Raw genomic sequence first — 19,100 nt, forward strand, 5'->3', positions numbered from 1 at the left:
GCACGTACGGCTGAAGAGAGTCTCTGCCTTCTCTTCCCCTTAACTGTGCCATCTTGTGTCCCAGAGTTACCATCGTACACCTACCTTTGTGATACGCTGTGGGAGGCCCAGTCTCTGAACGGTGGGGCCCAAGGTCAGGAAGCCCCATCTGCCTTAGGATCTGAGCACTCAGTGGGGACTTCTGCCACCCTCAAGTGATAATGGCCATCATCAAGCAGACCCAGTGCTAATGTCATCACTTGGTTTGCCTCATCTAACTTCACCACAACCCTACAAGATACTGTTGTCATAATTGGCTTCTACAGATGAGGAAACTGAGGCTTGGAGCAGGTAAGACATTTGCTGAAGTTCACCCTTCTAATAAGAGCAGAAATTTGAACCCAAACAGTTGAACCCTGCACATTCTTCCAAGGGGAAAGGATGAAGAAAGACATCAGTGTTCAATCCTAGAGGTGCTTGGGGAGCTGGACAGGCTCAGACAGACAGTCCCATGACCCCCGCCCCTCATTTTGTTTTATTCTTCCATTCATAACTTTTTCTCAAGACTCCATACTTCTCCCTCCTCTTAAAACGTCCTGACATCCACCAAGATTCATTCCACAATGGAGCTGGAAGGAAATCAAGTTTCTCAATTCCTGGCATGCAAACAAAGTCCTTGCCAACCAAAACCACGTCTCCTCACGATTTAATTGGATGTTGTCAGTCAGCAAAGGAGACAAATGCTAGCTCTCAACTTGCTCTTCAGTCCAATCCTGTGAGTCTGTTTAAACCACTGGTACAACAGGAAAAGGAAAGCTTCACATCATGTCAAAATGTGTCAGTCCACAGAATCAGGGGATTTGAGAAGTGAAGGCCTCCTGAGAGAGCAGCTAGTACAAATTCTTCTTTTGACAGGTGAGGAAACTGAGGCAGGGAAAGACCATGACTCGTCAGGCCACAGGAAGATCTGTGTGCAGAGCCAGCCCCAGAGCGCAGCCTCCAAGTTCCCCAGCCCTGCAGGTCACGTGGCCCCCCTTGACGACCTTCTCATTTTTCTGCAGTTCTCCCTGTGGGCTGCTACAGTCTCTCACCCTTAACCACAAACTTCCTGAAAAGAGCATTGAGTTTTCCTCTGTTCTGCCTATTTTCAGCCTCAAAACATAGAGAGCTTTTCACTATTTAAATCTCTGTTGGAAGATACATGTAATGAGATTTTTCTTTCACAGAACGACTCAGCCCTGGTTTTGTCCCTCATGTCATCCACAGCACCTAAGTGGCTCTGAGTCACATCCCTGCAACCCACACAGGGAAAGAAATTAGTTTCCTTTGCTGTTCTTTGCCAGCTTTCTAGCCTTGGGTTCACATCCAAGATTAAGACATTTGAAGCTTTGATAGCTTCTAAGGAAATTGTTTCAGATCACAAGTCTCCAAGATAATGAACATGTAGATAAGACCAAGTTTGATGCACAAAAATTAAAGGCAGACTAAGTACAAGGCTGGGGGCAAAATTCTTCTCTCCCATTAGTCCCAAATAAGCCTGCGTTTGTCCCAAACGTGGTGAGAGCTTGTAGCAAAGGCTGCTGAACGGCGCCATTGGACTCGGAGGTTGTCAGTACACTTCATTCACCCATATCCCAGGAGGGAAGCACCCAGTCAAAGCAAGCTTGGCCCCGCGGCCCCGCTGGGGTCCATAACCTCCGACAGCTCTGCTCCATCACCTCTAGCCCTTGCTCCCCATTCCTCTGTCCCCACAGGACCTGGCTTTCTTAACACTCTTCCAGTACCAGCCTGAGCTCATCCCGTGGGCTAAAGAAGGCCAGGAAACTTGTATATTCATTAAGAAAGGAAGAGCATCAGAGAAGGAATAAATAAAAGTAAAACAAAAGATTTTATTTTTCTTCTTCTTAATGGACATAATAGACAACCGCTCAAAGTAGTAATAGAAACAGTGTATTTAGGTGGTTACAGCATATGGATGTGAAAATAAACAGCAATGTTGTAAGGGACAGCTGGGAGGAACTGGAAACACTCTGCTGTAAGACGTCTGCACTGTGTGTAAAATATTTTAAACTAAATTAAAATAAAAATATAATTTATAAGAGAGTTGTGCAATTCAATGAAAAACAGTGCTTAGAGGAAAATCTGTAGCATTAAATGCATACATTGGAAAGAAAAAAGATCTAAAATCAATCATCTAATTTCCACCTTGAAGAACTAGGGAAAGAAAAGCAATTGAATTTTCTTCTTAAGTATAGAAGAAAAGAAATAATAAAAACTAGCACAGAAATAAAGTTGAAAATAGGAAAACAATAAAGAAAAGCAAAACAAAAGCTGATTCTTTGAAAAGATCAATAAAATTAATAAGCTTCTAGCCACCTGGAAGCTGGAAACCAGGGAAAAAAGGAGGGATACACAGATCACCACTGTCAAAAATGAAAGAGGGGTCATCAGTACTGATCTCAAGGACATTAAAGGAATCACAAAAGACTACTTTGAACAACTTCATGCCCACAAAATTGATAATGTAGATGAAATGGAGCAGTTCCTTGAAAAACACAAACTACAGAAACAAAGAGAAACATATCATCTGAATACATCCATGTCTATTATGGAAATGAAATCAATAGCTAATAGCTTCCCAAAAGGGGGGGGGGGATAAGGCACCAGTCTCCGACGGTTTTACTGGTTAACTCTGCCCAACATTTAAGGAGAAATGATACCAGTATTCCACAGTCTCTTCCAGAAAATAGAAGCAGAGAGAATGCTTCAGAACTAATTCTATTAAGTCAGCTTGACCCTCTGGCCAAAACTAGATAAAGACATTATGAGAAAGGAAAACCAGAGCTCAATGTCTCTCATGAACATACATGCAAAAGTCCCCAACAAAATATTATGAAATTGAATCCAACAAATATAAAAAGAATTATACACCACAACCAGGGGCTATTTATTTCAGGAATGCAAGTCTGTTCAACATCTGAAAATCAAGAAGCTAAAGAAGGAAAATCATATGATCATATCAGTTGATGCAGAAAAAGTATTCGATAAAATCCCACACCCATTCATGACAAAATAAGACTCTCAGAAAATTTAGATTAGAGGAAAAACTACAGAAAATCTACTGTTCCCATAATTAGAGATGAAAAGCTGGGCACTTTGCCCCCAAGACCAGGAACAATACAAGGATGGCTTCTCTCCTCATTCCTCACAACATCGCACTGGAAGTAATAGGCTTAAAAAAAAAAAGGGAATAAAAGAGACACAGATTGAGATGGAAGAAATAAAACTGTCTTTGTTCACAGGTGACATGATCATCTAAGCTGAAAATTCCAAACAATCAATAAAATCATTGAAAAGAATAAAATACTTAGAACTATATTTAACAAAGGGAATATAAAATTTATACCCCAAAAACTATGAAACATTACTGAAAGGAATTAAAGGACAACTGAATAAATGGAAAGACAGCCCATGTTCATAGGTTAAAACTCAATGCTATTGAGGTGGTACTGCCCTCCAGACCAGTCCCACGCAAGCCCTGTTAGAGTCTCGGCTGCCTTCTTGGTAGAAATTAGCAAGCTGATTCTCAAATCCATAGAAATTTTCAAGGGACCCAGAATAGCCAAAAAATCTTGAAAAGGTAGTGCAGAGCTGGAGGACTCACTCTTCTAGATTTTACTGCAAAGCCACAGTAATCAGGATGGAATGAGACTTTCTGAGGATAGACATACAGACAAATGGAATAGGATGGGGTCCGGAGATAAACCCTTACATTTATAATCAATTGATTTTCAACAAAGGTGCCAAAACAACTCCAAGGGAAAAGAATAGTCTTTTCAATCACTGGTGTCAGGACAACTGGATCCCCACATCCAGAAGAAGTACATTTGACCCCTATCTTATGTTATATACATTATATACAAAAATTAACTCAAAATGAATCCAAGAACTAAAACTGTAAAACTCTTAAAAAAAAAAAAACTAGGAGTAAATCTTCTTGACCTTGGAGTAGATACTGGTTCCTTAGATATGACACCAAAAGAACAAGCAACAAAAGAAAAAACAGATAAATTGGACTTCATCAAATTTTTTAATTATTGTGCCTCAAAGGGCATCTTCAAGAAAGTGAAAAGATGTCCCACAAAATAGAACTAAACATTTGCAAATTATGTAGCTGATAAGGAATTTGTATCTTGAACATATATAATGAACTCTTAGAATTCAATAATGAAAAGACAATCTAATATTTTTAAATGGGCAAAATATCTCAACAGGCATTTCTCCAAAGATGATATGCAAATGACCAATACGGGTGTAAAAGATACGCAACATCACAGCCCTCTGGGAAATGCAAATCAAAACCACAAAGAGATACCATTTCACACCTTCCGGGGTTCCTTAGATGCTAAGTGCTGGTCACCGATTTGGTGAACACTTGGGAAAACAGCCTGCAGTCCCTCAAACGGTTAAGCCAAGAGTTACCATCTGAGCCAGCAATTCCATTCCTAGGAATATAGCAGGGAAATAAAAACACACATCCAACAAAAACTTGCACAAAATGTTCATAGTCACATTATTTGTAACATCCCAAAAGTGGAAACAACCCAATTGTCCACCAATGATGAATGGATAAAGAAAACGTGGCATATGGATACAATGGGACACCAGTCAGTGTTTAAAAGGAATGAAGTGCTGGGATGAGTGTGCATGATCCTTGGAAACACGCTGAGTGGAAGAAGCCAGTCACAAAAGACCGCATGATGTGTGAGTCCACTTGCATGCAACGTCCAAATAGGCAAACCTGTGAAAACAAAAATATTAGTGGTTGCTTAGAGCTGGGGGAGGTGGGGGAGGAGAATAGAACAGAATAGACATGAATAGAACAGAATAGAAGAAAAGAACAGAATAGAAAAAAAAGAAAGGAAAGGAAAGGAAAGGAAAGGAAAGGAAAGAAAAGAAAAGAAAAGAAAAGAAAAGAAAAGAAAAGAAAAGAAAAGAAAAGAAAAGAAAAGAGAAAAGAAAAGAAAAAAGGCAAGGCAAGACAGGACAGATCCTGTGTACCCACCAAGCCACCAGTAAGTGAGGGCCAGAGCGCAGGGCGGCGGCACCACCTCCAGCTCGAACGAGAGGGCCTGGGCTGTGGACACAGCTCTTCCCTGACCGGCTGCAGGGCTTTGAGCTGGTTGCTCCGTCTGAGCTCCAGTTTTCTCCCCGGTGAAATGAGAATAGCTCCCCCATCTCTCTGGCCTCACAGGATTGTTGTGGAAGTTGGTTGAGAGGAGCACGTGAAAGAGTTTTAAAGGATACAGGATGCTCTAGCAGACGTGACAGGTAAAAAGCCTTCCTGGCCATTTCACAGCCCCTCATGCTGTTGTCTGTGCCTTTGACATTCACATCCTCTGTCCAGCCATCCCACACTGGACAGAGTGTCCCCATCCCGCCCCGGGGCTGCCAGTGTGTCTGTGCTCAACTCCCTGTGTTGTCACTTCAGTGTCTGGGTGCAGGTTCCCTCCTCTGGGAGGGGGGAGCACCTTGGGGAAGCGCCAGGCATCCTTTGTGGGGAGAGTGGATAGAGAGAGGAGACCACAGCAGGGAAGGTGGTCTCCCTGCCCCTGCAGAGGCGGTCGCAGGACCAGGGGACACTCAGCAGGTGGGTGGGGACTCCCGGAAGATGACGGGGCAGTGAGTAAAGGTGGAAGCGAGCAGAGCAGAGCCAGCTCACCTCCTGCCCGCCCACCGCAGCCGCAGAGCGGGAGGGGCCGCGCGCTGGGCCGGGGTCGATGAGGCATCCGGAGCCGAGCAGACAGACTGCCAGGCAGCCACTCATAGGAACTGGCACAGGCACACCCGTTTCAGCTGCCACCTCACCCCTCCGTCCATGGGCAGAATGAATGGGATACTCACTGAGGAAGCCGTTAGCAAGGGCGGCCCCTGATTCATGGTTTACAGGCAACGGTGAAGTCCTTTTTCCACTGGCTGCTGCCGCCTGGATGCTGTCAACAGTAACTGTGACCATGCCCGTGGGCCCCCACCCGCCCTCTCCTCATCTCGCCCCTCCGGTCCTGAGGGGCGACGGGGGCCACGAAAGCTGCCCACCGCTCCCCCCCCTCCACCCCGGCCGCTGTGCGTCCTGAGGAGAACACAGCGGACACTTGGAAAGAGACCCAGGACAGAGGTGATGTCTGCCAGCCCGGTTCTGAGAGAGGGGTGGGTGGGCTGCAGCCCCACCCGGGGACACTGAGAAGGGTCTTGGCCAGGCCTTGGTCCCCCAGCAGCCGCATGGCCAGGAACCTGGCAGCAACAAGGCCGGGGCCTCACTGCTTCACTCATTCACTCATTCATTCACTCCTACAAGCAAGTCGTCCTTGTGGGCTTGCACGTGCCGGGGCTGGAGACACAAAACACAGACAAGGCGGTTCTCAGCACAGAGGAAGGCCACGCAGCCTCAGGACAGCCTCTTGTCACCGTCTAACTCCTTCGGGAGAGTTCCCTCCAGGTAGCAGTGGAGAGCTGGACGCCTGGTGATGACACCCAGTGACAGGGCCACAGTCGCAGTGCTGGAGCCCAGAAAAACCCAGAAGCGCTCCCCTCCCAAGAGCTGTGCCGGCCAGGCTCGGGGCGGGTCACACGTCTGTGCAGTGCTCAGGGGTGAGAGCTCCTGCGGTCCCATGGTGGTCGCCCTGCCCGGCCCCTGGGATCTATCCTTCAGGTCAGAGGAGCTTGTCACCCAGCGGCCGCAGGCTCGCAGCTGATAAAGCCTCTCTCCCTGGCAGCTCTCTCTGCAGCATGGCCCATGATTCACGGGAGCCGCCACCCCCGCAGTGCCAGGAAGTTGCGCCCCCGGCTCCGCTCCTGAGGGGAGGCCCAAAGCCAAAGACTGACCCAGGCAGGGGTGCGAAGTGGTACAGGAGAGGTTCCACCCAGAGCTACGGTGAGAGCTGGTGTGGCTGCAGGTGGCTGGACCCACGGAGCTCCCCGCCCTCCCTGCATTCCACCTGCCCTCCTACCCTCCCTGGGCTCCCCTTCCTCGGTCATCTGCTTCCAGGGAGCCAGGCCTAAACCAGGTGTGAGCCAGACTGTCTGCATCAAATCCCACTGCGCTCAGTCTCCCGGGGCCAGGTCCTTACCCTCTCCAATCTCACATTCCTCCTCCGTAAGGTAGGCACAGGGGATTGTGTGTCCGCACGGGTGTCATGCAGACCATGTGTGCGTTACCACACGTGAGGGCTGGGACACTCCCTGGCCTGCACGAAGCCCTGGAGATGTCAGCTTTGCTCACTCTGTGTCACGTGGGCACCCTTCTCTGAGCCAAGCACCGGACGCCCGATGTCCACCCACTCCTCCCCCTGCAGACGTTCACAGTCAGACCAGCCAAGCACCAATTCTCCGTGTCAGGCCTGCCTATTCATGTGGGTGTGTCTTATCCAGCATTTGAGGCTGGAAGTTCATTTCTAGGAGAAAGCCTGATGAACCGATGAATCTTACCCAAAAAAATTGGTCTATAAAGAACCACGGCCTTTGCAGGCAGCTTTGAGCTGAGCAGTGGTTATAAACCCGGCTACTGGTCAGAATTTCCTAGGACCTCCTTTAAAAGGCTAGCTTATCTCGTTAGGACCCTCGGGGCTGTCTCTGCTGGGTGAGAAGGAGCTGCACGAAGGTGGGCACTGCTTCCCTCCCAGGCCCACAGGACTCACAGCCCAAGGCGGGCGTGTCCGCTGGCCCCTGCATGGAGGGACACTGTCCTGCCCTCCCCAGGCCCTCGGAAGGAATGAGAGCTGGCCCTTCCCCAGGCACCGCAGCTGCCCAGGTCACTCATAAATGGGAGCCCTGAGAGGAGGGGCTCCTACAGGTGCTTCGGAACAAAGCATCATGAATCCTCAAGTACCTACTGGGCTTTCGCTGTCGGCCAGCGGAGGCTAGTTACAAAGATGCTACAGAGCGAACAGACAGTCCCAGCCCTGGCAGAACTTAAACTATAATAAAACACAGGAAAGACCCCCCCCCACCAAAAAAAAAGCCAGTCTGTAATTTGATTATTTTTGTCGTCTCACATCTCCAATTTAAATCTTTTAGACATTTAAAAACGTCTAAAAGATCGGAACTGACCTGCGTAACAGAATGCTGGGGGATGTGATGGTGCCTTAGGGGAGGGAGGGAGGGATGAAGGGGAAGGGAGGAGGGGACACAGCCGTCCTGACTCGGGGAGAGTCCTCCTGCACCCTCAGACCAGGGCTGCCCCCTGCCCTTGGTCCGGGGGGAGCCAGATGTGCCGGCAGAAGGAAGAATTGCCAAACTCCACGGGTCGCTTTCAGCATTAGCCGTCCTGCTGATGGACGGTTTCTTCCTAATCCCAGTCTCCGTGGTGCAGAGTGCTGTTCTGCTGACAAGCCCACAGCTCTTCCTTTATGGAATGATCCATCCTCCCGACAATCTCATTAGGAAGAGAAAAGAATTTTTATAAGTCATTTTGCCAAAAACGTATCAGGAAGAGGTATGGAACCAAAATGGACTGAACAAGGTTGACGGGGATTCCACAAAGTATGTTATTCCATGAATGCTGCCGTGAGTTATGGCAAAATGCGACGAAATGTACAGAAAATCACTTTCACTAACCCGACCTGATGAAGGGGACGCGCGCTGTCATGGTAAGCTACACGCCCTCCCGATTCTTCCCGCCTTCTGAGCTCTGATGCGCTCAGAGGCGCCCTCTAAGGGAGCTGTAGTTCCCCAGTCTGAAAGCTCGCCTTCCCCTCCAGCCCAAGGGGCAGAAAGCCGCCTTCCTGGACCCCAACCGCCTGGCCCCAGGAACAGCCTCCTTCACCACGTTCTCAGCATCTTCAGGGCCAAGCTACAGAAAGACATCCCTAAGACCATTTGCTACGAATTGACACTTCAAGAACTTTGTCTCTGAAGCCATGTGATTAGTTCCTTCTATAACTAATTTTTGAAAAAAAATTTCTCTCTCTCATTCTTTTTCTTGTAACCCTTTTTCCAACTGATCTCTACCTTTCTTTTATTTTAAATACCTTCTATAAAAGGGCACGTGGGGGAGGGTACAGCTCAGGGGTAGAGCGTGTGCTTAGCGTGCTTAGTCCTGGGTTCGACCCCCAGCTCCGCCATGGAAAAGCAAATAAATAAATACAAATAAATCTAATTATCTCCCTCCAAAAATAAGAGATTAAAAAATAATTTTTTTAATTTTTTAATTAAAAAAATACCTTTCTAAAGAAAAAGGTATGTATGTGCACAGTAAGGAATCTCAGCTGCTTTAGGAAAGAAGTCAGAGTATAAATGACCAATGATCATACGATTATATTCTGATATGTTGTTATATAATGATATACAATACATAATATATCAAATACAAATATATAATAGGACTTATATTTAAATGTAATATTTAAATAAATTATGTTAACTGATTTAGCATTTAATTAAATATTGTATGTAGTTTCACAGAAACCAGTTCTACACAATCCTTTTTTTAATATTACATTGATTGATTTTTTAAACTCTCTTTTTAATTTTTTGGGGGGGAGGTAATTAGCTTTTTTATTTATTTATTTTTAGTGGAGGTGCTGGGGATTGAACTAAGACCGCGTGCATGCTCAGCACACGCTCTACCACTGAGCTAGACCCTCCCCTGCGCAATCTTCACTAGGGTGTTTCCTCTCTGGAGGCTCTGGTTGGGGTATCCGTGGCTTTGTGGAACCCTGAAGGATTTCAGGCCGAGACCCAGCTGCTGGGGACTGCCCGTGTCCTTCCTTCCACATGGGCTCCAGTCTGGCACGCTGGAGGTGTAAGGTGCTCCTCTCACCCCTAAGGTGTGCACATCTGGGCCCAGGCTCCCAGGCCAGCTCCAGGTATACCAGTAATACCTGCCGGATAGATGACAGACAGACAGACAGACAGACAGAGACACACATACATAAACATGAACACACACATGGGTACATGCTTGTTTGTGTGCATGTGTGCATGGATGTTTGTGTGTGTATAAACCTCCCAGAGACAAGTCTGGGGTTCCTGCAGGCTGGCCTCCCTCTCTCTGGCCCCACCCCTCTCCGGAATGCTCTCCCGCACCCGGGTGCTGCGGCTCCACGTGGTCAGGCGAGGTGGGAACCAAGGGGCCGAAGGGGACCATCCCGCTGCCTCGCAGGAGTGCCATCCCCCAGCGGCCAGAACTTCCAGGGCATCAAGAGAAGCTGGAGATCTCACTCTCTGTGTGACATCTGCATTTTTAAATGCCAGAACAATTTTCTTTGAAACAAGACACGTGCTACAGGCCTCTGGTCACGATGTCTGTCTCGGAAGGGGGACAGCTGGGGTCAGAGACCTGAGCACGGGTCTCAGTTCAGCCAGCAGCCCTCAGCGAGGAGACCCCACCTCCACTCCTCACCAGCCAGGGGAGGGAGGTGGCCTGATGCTCTTCCAGGACCCCCCCAACCCAGCTCCACATTTCTGAGTCCTCTGCTCCTCCTACGCCCCCAAAAAATTCTGATGAATTTTCTAACCACCTCTCGGGGTAATTTATTTGAGCATCAAGGAAAGGATAAATGGGTCTATTCAAACAGGGCCTGGCTGGTGAAGTTTTAACCAACTACCAGATTTCCAACTGTTTTCCATTGACCCATATATGAAAATAGTAGAAGCCGCTGGTCTCCTGAGGTTTCTGGACAAGCCTGAATCCAGCAGGAATGACACCCCAGTTGTGGAATTTCACTAGGCAACAGCCCCAAACAGAAAATGCCAGCACTTCGGAGGAATCACGCGCTGTTCCTGGTCCACTCTCCCCTGGCCTAGTCTTTATCCTGTTTCTGCTCTTTTATTTCTGCCATTCCTTTTAATTGTCCACATGTGTTTATAGTACTATAATTTAAGGAGTGCTTACTTCCCTAAAATGACCCCTTCTGACTCTGCATTGCTTAGCATGGTCGTGCCAGCCCCTTCTCTGCAGGAAGGCTCTGCTCTGTTGAAACGTTCACCTTGGAAGGACAATAAATCTGTTTCATCACTGGGGTCTGAGAGTTCAAGGAGTCACTCATGTGGGTATCAAGGCATGGCTCGATGACCAGACAACCCCAGAGGAAGGCCAGCCCAGGAGGGAGCAAGGTCAATGTCAAGGTCCAGCCGAGGGTGTGCAAGACTGGAGAAGGATTCAGGCACCAGCATCACCCGAAGGGAGCTGTAGACATACATCCAAGAGAAGCTGGTCGCCACTGTACCCACTCTGTGCCACGCAGAATGTAACCATGTGCTAAACAAACAGAAATTGAAAGATGCCCCTCCTTCACACAGTGAACTGTCCCTCCTTTTAGTGTCACAGGAGCAGAGCCACCCCTGGAGATCCAACAAGGTGGCTGTGTCCCTCATCTTCCTCTGTAAGACCTGGCAGAGAACTCAGTCTACAGGGACTGAGGCCGGAAAGGAGGATGTGTCAGGAGTTCAGGGAGGGTACTGGCTCGAATGGTGGCCCCCAGAGGTTGTGTCCAGGTCTCAACCCCCAGAACCTCAGAACAGGACCCTACTTGGGAAAAGAGCTTTGGAGATGTAATTAAGGATTTTGAGATGAGAGGATCCTGGATTCCCTGGGTGGGCCCTGAATGCAAGGGGCAATATTTTTATAAGAGGCTGGAGAGAAAGACACAGGGAGAAGGGGGAGGAAAAGGAGGCAGAGACCACGTGATGTGGCCACAAACGAAGGGACACCTGGAGCCCCCAGAAGCTGTAAGCAGTGCCCTCTGGTCTCACTCAGGCTCCATCCCAGCTGTACCATCTCCATGTTAAGATGGACCGCCCTGGGTACTCCCGGCTCCATGACCTATAAACAGAGATATGAGTGGGACCACCAACCCTGCAGTCTTAAATCCTCAAGGGCAGCACTGCCGGGCCAGCCCGCACGCCTTCCGCAACGTGACACCTCTTGATTCACCCTTTTGGCTGAAGTGGGGGAAGGGGTGTTTCCTAGTTCTCTGCTTGGTCTTCCGTTACAATGGCTCTTTCTCCACACCCCAAGGGTCCAGCGTGCTGGCCACACCACTGCCAGTGGGTGAGTCCCAATGACACGCTGGTGGACAAATGCAGTGATGACCAGCCTTTCCTATGTCCTCATTTGCATGCTTGCCTCCCTGTTTCCAACAGACTGATCGTCACACTAGTCAGGGCATCCCTTCGCTGGGACGTTCTCCAAAGTCACCACCATTAAACTGTTGGCATCTGGGACACCTCCTTGTGCCAGGCACTATCCACAGCTCATACACCTCTTGGGATGGGGCCCCCCTTGCCAGCCGGGTTGTGAGCAGTCTAGTCCCAATTCTTGGGTCCTCTGCAAAGCAGAAGCAAAGGCAGACATGCAGGAGATTAATTGGACAGCACATCTGTGAAAAAAAAAGTGGGAGGAGGGACAGGAGGAGGCAAGACAGCCGTCAGATGGTGATGCAGGCCTGGCTCCTGCGAAAGGAGAGGAGGGAGGAGGGCGGGTTAGGAGAAGCCAGAGATGGCCATGCAGCCCTGAGGACGCCCCAGCCAGCCATCAGGGGGCGCTGGTGCAGCCACCATCCTTAGAGGTGTCCCACCCAGGCCAGAAATGGTGAGCTCCGAACCACCACTGCGCAGCACTGGCTGGGGATGCTGGTGAAACACAGAGCTCAGCGTGAAGGCGGGGCAGGGCCTGAAGGCTCCACAGCCAGAGCTGTCCCCAGGACGCAGGCTGTCTGGGAGCGGGGCAGAGGGCCACGCCTCCACGGCTGCCACCTCCATCTCCGAGCGCCCTTTCCTTCTGCATTTTTTCCGAGTGTTTTTCTTTGCTCTTCTCCTTCACATCGCCAGCTTTCCTTAAATTCCTGGCTGTGGGTTTGTTCATTGGAGCAGGGCAACCGACACTACGTGGGGAAGGGGCTGGCAGACATCACACTGGGTGATCACACTGGGGCAAACACCCCCTCAGGACCTCAGGAACAGGGTCCTGGGGAGGGGGTAGTAAATGTCACCTGGTGAGGACTTGGCTCCGGGGTACCCAGCAGAGGCCCTGCCAACTTCAGGCCTCCCAAAATAACTCATTCCGTTTCTTCAGAGCAGGACCCTTGGTTGGTGGGTCGGTTGGTTGAATTTGCATCTGGAGGCAGAGCAGTGTTAATGCCAGGAATTCCAAGGAGGGGGAATCAGGGGTGCACTTCCACTTGGCCCCCCTGTTTCAGGGCCACAGAGTTCTCCACCTGGAAACCCTGAGTCCTGGGCATCCCACGGGGCTGACAGCCCCTCCTCGGTTCTGGACCTCTGCAGTGTCCACATGAGGTTCCTCCACCTGAGACCACCCTCCACTCCCTCCTTCCCATGTGTGTTGAAATCTCCCATCCTCTGAAGGACCCCCTTCCATTCACTTTACACTTTACACTTTACACAGACTGTGAGTCTGTGACATTTAGTCACCCCCTCACTATCATTCACTGGGGCTGCAGGCGGGAGACGTGACAAGGCATGCTGTCCTCCACCACCTCGGCCTGGAAGCTTTGGACTAGCCTGGTTATCATGGGACATCTCACACCTTGCCCTGGAAATAGACAAGTCACACTACTTATACCTAGAAACCTGCAGTGGTGAAGCCTACAAATCTCTCTCTCTCTCCTCGCTGCTTCCTACCCTCTCCCCCTCGACGCTGAGCTCCCAACCTCAGAACCGGCTGTCCTCCTTCTGATTCTAAAAGGAGACACGGAGCCTCACGCAGCCTGTTCCACACATGGTCCCATCCGAAGAAACCCTCCAGCAGCCACGACTTTCCCGGAAGCAGCAGCAGTGATTGCCACCACGTCTCTCAGAACTGCCCAGGAGAGGAGCCACAACTCCCACGAAGCTTCCTGCAGCAGTGGCTCAGGCTGGCCCCTTGGCAGCTCCACCCCGGGGTCTCCTGTCCACAGTCCCCCCTGGCAGGCTTCCCCTGCACCAGCCCCACCTGCGGGCTTGCCTCCCCTCTGGCTGGGTCACCACACCACACAGCTCCATCCACTACAAAGCACAGACACTGAAGCCAGCATCATCCCACTTGTCCCCGAAGGGCAGCTTGGCTGGGGTACCTCGGGGACACCAGACATGGCAGAACCATTCTGACCCCTACGGGTCTCCAGTCAGAGGCGCCCAGTGAGGTCAAAAATGACCAGTGTCCAGAGGAGAAGGCTGTGCCAGTGAGGGGGCGACAGAGTCCAATACCTACTCAGAGGCAGAGCCGGGGAAAACAAGCCAAAGGGCCAGGACGCCCACATGTCCCTCCCCGCATGGGGCCCATGGTCAGTCCAGGCAAAGATAAGATTCACGTGCCTAAAAAGTTCAATACATTAGATTTTTATGCCAGTGTTGAAGGGGCGTCATCCTGACACTGTTCTACATTCCAGAATTTGCATTTAATTATAGGCATAATTGTGCAGGATACGATTCCTTCCATCGCAGGAAATGAGACTTAAGTGAACACTCGAGCAGCACCATCGGATCCATAAAGAATATGTTCAAGATGAAAGTGATTCCTAAAGCCACGCCCGGCTTGCTTCTGGGCCGTCGGGTGCTTCACTCTCCCGCTGTCCCTTCAGCTCACACACCAGCCCCTGCTATCAGGGCTTGCCTTCTTTCTCAGAGAAAAGTCGGTGCTGTTTTGGGGGAGGGGCTGTGGGCCCCGAGCGGGAGAGGACGTCTGAGCCCCCTGCCCTGGGCACAACAGCCCCCAGGATAAGGCGCTTCAGCTTGGGGCCTTGGTGTAACCGGGAGTGGCTACAACGTGCAGACCCTCAGAGTCGAGTCGCTCGGCGGCAGGCGGGAGGGCAACTCCATCAGGGTCCCCTCCCAGGACTTGCCACCGCAGCCGGAGGGAAAGAGTGGTGATGGGACAGGAGTAACGAGCTCGTGAGAGGGTGGGCCCCAGATGCCCCAGGTGTGGCTCAGTGGGGAGTGGGTGGGGTTTGCCCTGGGTGCCCCCAGACTGCTGGCAGCTCCCTGCCTGGCCCTTCCCATGTGGCCCTGGACCATCTCCACCCCAACCCTGCCTGGCCCGGCAAAGGACGGGGCAGGGGGCCCACACAGCTGAAGGCTCAGAAGCAGGGGGAGTGTGATGTCTGTGTGAGGTGGCCCCCACAGCTGGAAATGGGTCGGGGGCCGGGTGGGCAGATCCCGGCCGGGCCTTCCAGCACCTGCCCTTCTCCAGGGCCTCAGTGCTGCTGACAGACGGACTGCCATGTGGATTGAGTTCCTTGGAGCGGAAACACACCACATTTTTTCCACATATTGAGCAACACCCAGTTCTGATTCTCCAGCTAAGATTTCCACGTGTTCCTCTGGGCTTGGCTGTTACAATGTTGCAAAGGCAGCTGAAATGGAACAAAGGTATTGGGGGGGTGCGGGGGTGGGAGGACGGGCAGTGAGCCTGGTGATCCTACAGAGAGAGCAAATGAATCATAGGGAGGCTGAGGGGAGCTTAGTCAGGACCCTGTTCTCCGCTGGGACAGAGAGAGAGGGAGGGAGAGAGAGAAAGAGAGAGGGAGGAAGGATAAGAGGGAGGGAGGGAAAGAACTTACTTCCGTTAGGATGTCAGTTTGACAGTAAGAGCGAGCAGCACTGAACCACCTCACTCCCTCCTCTTCACCACACACCACCAAGCCCTCTGAATTCCATCTTCTAACACCCCTAGAATCTGTCCACTTTTTCCAGCTCGTGTCTCATTATCCTAGCCCAAGATGCACCCATCTCATTTGGATTCCTGCATAGTATCATAAACGTTTTCCCTCTTGCTCCCTTGAAGTACATTTGTAACACTATAGCCAACTTAAGCTTTTAAAAATAGAAAACTATATTCATGTCTTTTAAAAAGACTTTTTTTCCTAGTTAAACAATGATTTTATTGCTTGAGTGTTCAGACAAATACATGCAACCAGGGCAGAGGCTACAGAGGACGTCTGTTTCCAACTGAGGGGAGGGCTTGTTTGGTCTTACATCGAGCCAACGGGTGACTCTGGCTCCCAGTCACAATCAGATGGTAAGATTTAGTCTCTTTATCCTTTCTGTTCCTCTCAAGATGATTTTGAACAGCAACTGCTTTCTTAATTAAATGATAGGAATCCTCAGGAAGGTGAGGAGAAAGCCCTCGGGGCTCACTGCCTGTCAGTAAAGTCAGACACAGCTCAGATGCTTCCCGACCCAGGGTTGTTTTTATGTTTCTGCCACAACATACTTTTTAAATACTCATAGTTGTTCTTATAGGATCATTGGTTCAGTCCTTTCAAGAAGCCGAGGCCAAGAAGAGATCAGATGCGCAGGAGTCACAGGGGACGCCACAGGAGGACAGAGGGAGAGGCAGCAGGAGGCGAGGTCAGCCCACAGGCTGGGATGCTGGTCTGACACCTGTGACAGGAGAGGAAGACCAGGCAGGCAGGAGGTTTAAGGGCCAATGGCTCTGTTGGAGAGGGTCCCACAGCCTCAGGACCTGGCCTCGGTCAGACCCCAGGTGCTCAGTCACTGGCTGGGAGCTGCCCACAGTGAGTGCGACCTGAGTGAGTGAGAATCCCCCACAGGAGGGTGCTCCTATCCCAAATGCCAGCACGTCCCCTCAGAGCACTTACCACTTTCAGAAGTATCTTTTTTGTTTGTTTGGCAGGGCCGGGGGGATCGATATATTGATTTAATTTATTTTTACTCTTTTTTTTTTAATGGAGGTACTGAGGATTGGACCCAGGACCTAGTGCATGCTAAGCACATGCTCTACCACTGAGCTATATCCTCCCTGAGAAGTATCTTCTTGCAATTTGCTTTTTTGTTCGTCAGCTTTCTCCTCCACCAGAATATCAGCTCCCCAGGGCAAGGACTTCCTCTGTGGCACCACCTCCTGCCCCAGACACACAGCCAGACACCCGGCCAGTGCCAAGGTGGCTGTGGAAGAAAATGATGTTGGCGGGCAGATCTCGGCTTGACAACATATCGCACTGAAACACTGGGATTCTGAAACCACAGAAGATTAACTCATCCAATTAGAATAATAAATACTCAGATTTTTGCTTGATTGATAGCCCCCAAAAATTATTTGTTTGCTTAAAACGTCACATCGCCGTCTGCACTCCTGATGCCTGTAGCCTTCAACCCATAGCGCCAGGGGTGCTCTCGGTTTTATTCCTTTCAGCAGAGGGTTTGTGATGCACAAAACTGCATGTGGTTTTGTTTTTGTGTCTCTGTTAGGCTTTCCAAATAAAAACATGCCTTCATCAGGGAGGTGGAAAAAAGATTTTATATCAAGCCGTGCAGGCTAATTTTTGGCTAATGATACAGAATTCATATAGATGAAAGCTTAGTATCACTGTGTAATAACTGCCTCGGTTACCAAGGAGAACTCAGTCTAAATGTAAGACCGTTTTGCCGTACAATGCTTTATAAACAGAATCTCTTCATACCAGGGGAAAATGTAAAGATAAACGTTAGCAGCAGAATAATTAGAAAAGCTTGAAATCGTTGTCGTCAGAAACAGCCTCTGGGAGCGCTTCGTCCTCACACAGCGCCAGATTATAGGTTGCCAATAGGCTTTATTTTTTTAACTAAGAAAAAAAATCCAAATGAGTGTGTTCCTAACTCTATCAAAGTTCACAGACTTTTTCATGATGCTTCAGTATATTAATTATTCCAGAGGGACATAGAGTCCTTGAAATGCATGCGACATTTCGCAGGAGGGAGGGTCCCCAGCTGCTCCTGGCCAGGCACTCATCCCAGTGCCTCAGGGGGCAGGGACCACATGGCTGTGACCTTCTGGCGTCCCCTCCTCAAGGAGGGGCTGGACAAGGGACTCAGGACCCTCACCACCCTCCCAAGACAGGGTGTGGACAGGAGACCATTTCATTACAGTATTTTATTTTGGGCCTTGGGAGGCGCTGCTTCTGAAAATGGTGTGTGGGGGCAGGTGCACAGTGCTCAGGGCCCAGATTGTCAGCGACACCTGGTTTCCCCACGATATTAGATTTACAAGTGGAGACCCAGACGTGGGGTTATATTGATTACACCCCATTGTAAGCCTAAGGGCCGCACAGCGAGTTGTGGCTCAGACCGAGGTGGGGTGTGCAGCAGCATTCCTGGGGCCCACCCAGGCCCTGGCCTGGACATGGACGGGGACTGGGCCCGGCCCGGGGCCCAGATGGGGCAGGAGGAAGAAGAGGCAGTCGGGCCCCCCCTCCAAGTCTGGAAGTTTCCACTCTCTTGAGTCCTTTTCTGTAATCTGAGCAGACGTTTACCAGGCTGGAAAAAGATCACCCAGAAAAGAAGGAAGACAAAACCTCCCTTCAGAACACCACGGTGGGAGACCTATTTTGTACTTAAAAGGAAAAAAAGGAGTAACACGGCATGTCTGAGGGGCATTCTTGAGTAGGAAGTTGTATTTATCCAAGTGCTCCTCGTCGTCTCCCTCCCCGTGACAGGCTGAGACCCCCGAGCTCTGGGCTTCTGGGCGGAGAGCAGGGCGGGGTGGAGGCTTTGACCAGCCTGGGCCGCGCCCCTCAAGGCCTCCGTGTCTCCGCCTTCCTGCGCCCCCTCCCTCCGCTTCCCTCGCCCCCAGAAGAGACTTTGCACGTGGGTTCCATCCGCCCCCCCCATCCCCACCCCCAGCCCGGGCCAGATCCCCGCTGAGGCACCGGCAGGCCCCGAGTCGCGCGATCCAGGTTCAGACCGTGTGGGCGGGCGGCCTCCGCGGAAACCTGGACGTCTCACCCCGGCTTCTCAACAGCCATGTGAGGGGCCTTTCGATCAGCACTTTGTCAACAATTTTAGAAAGCTATTTCAGGAAACCCGAGTGTTTCCTGCCTGGCACGGCCGCGCTGAAACCTCGCCGGGGAGCAGGGACGCACGTGTTCCCAGTTGATCCACCAGGCCACGCCCACCGTCTCCATCCGTCCTCTGCCGCCGCTGCTGCTTCCAGAAACCCCGCCAAACACGCCGGCCTGGAGCGTCACTGAACACCACTCGTCAGAGCACCGACCCTGCTCCGAACTCCGGCCGGGGGCGCACAGCGCCCACCCCCTTTCTGAAGCCCTGGAGTTGACTCCGCTTGTGACACAACCGGGCGTGGTGTCATGTGCTCACTCCGATCCCCTGGTCCTTTGTCAGGTCGGACC

The 19,100-nt window shown here is 50.7% G+C and overlaps 1 long non-coding RNA gene across 1 annotated transcript; it reads left to right on the forward strand.

Moving 5' to 3' along the window:
• The first annotated feature begins 15,284 nt into the window (after positions 1–15,284).
• Positions 15,285–17,180, forward strand: LOC116280478 (uncharacterized). Its single transcript, XR_012072416.1, has 3 exons — positions 15,285–15,342; positions 16,216–16,323; positions 16,777–17,180. It is a non-coding gene; the product is annotated as an uncharacterized lncRNA (long non-coding RNA).
• Positions 17,181–19,100: the final 1,920 nt, after the last annotated feature.

This window comes from Vicugna pacos, chromosome 5 (assembly GCF_048564905.1).
Source record: "Vicugna pacos chromosome 5, VicPac4, whole genome shotgun sequence".
NCBI classification, from domain to species: Eukaryota; Metazoa; Chordata; class Mammalia; order Artiodactyla; family Camelidae; genus Vicugna; species Vicugna pacos.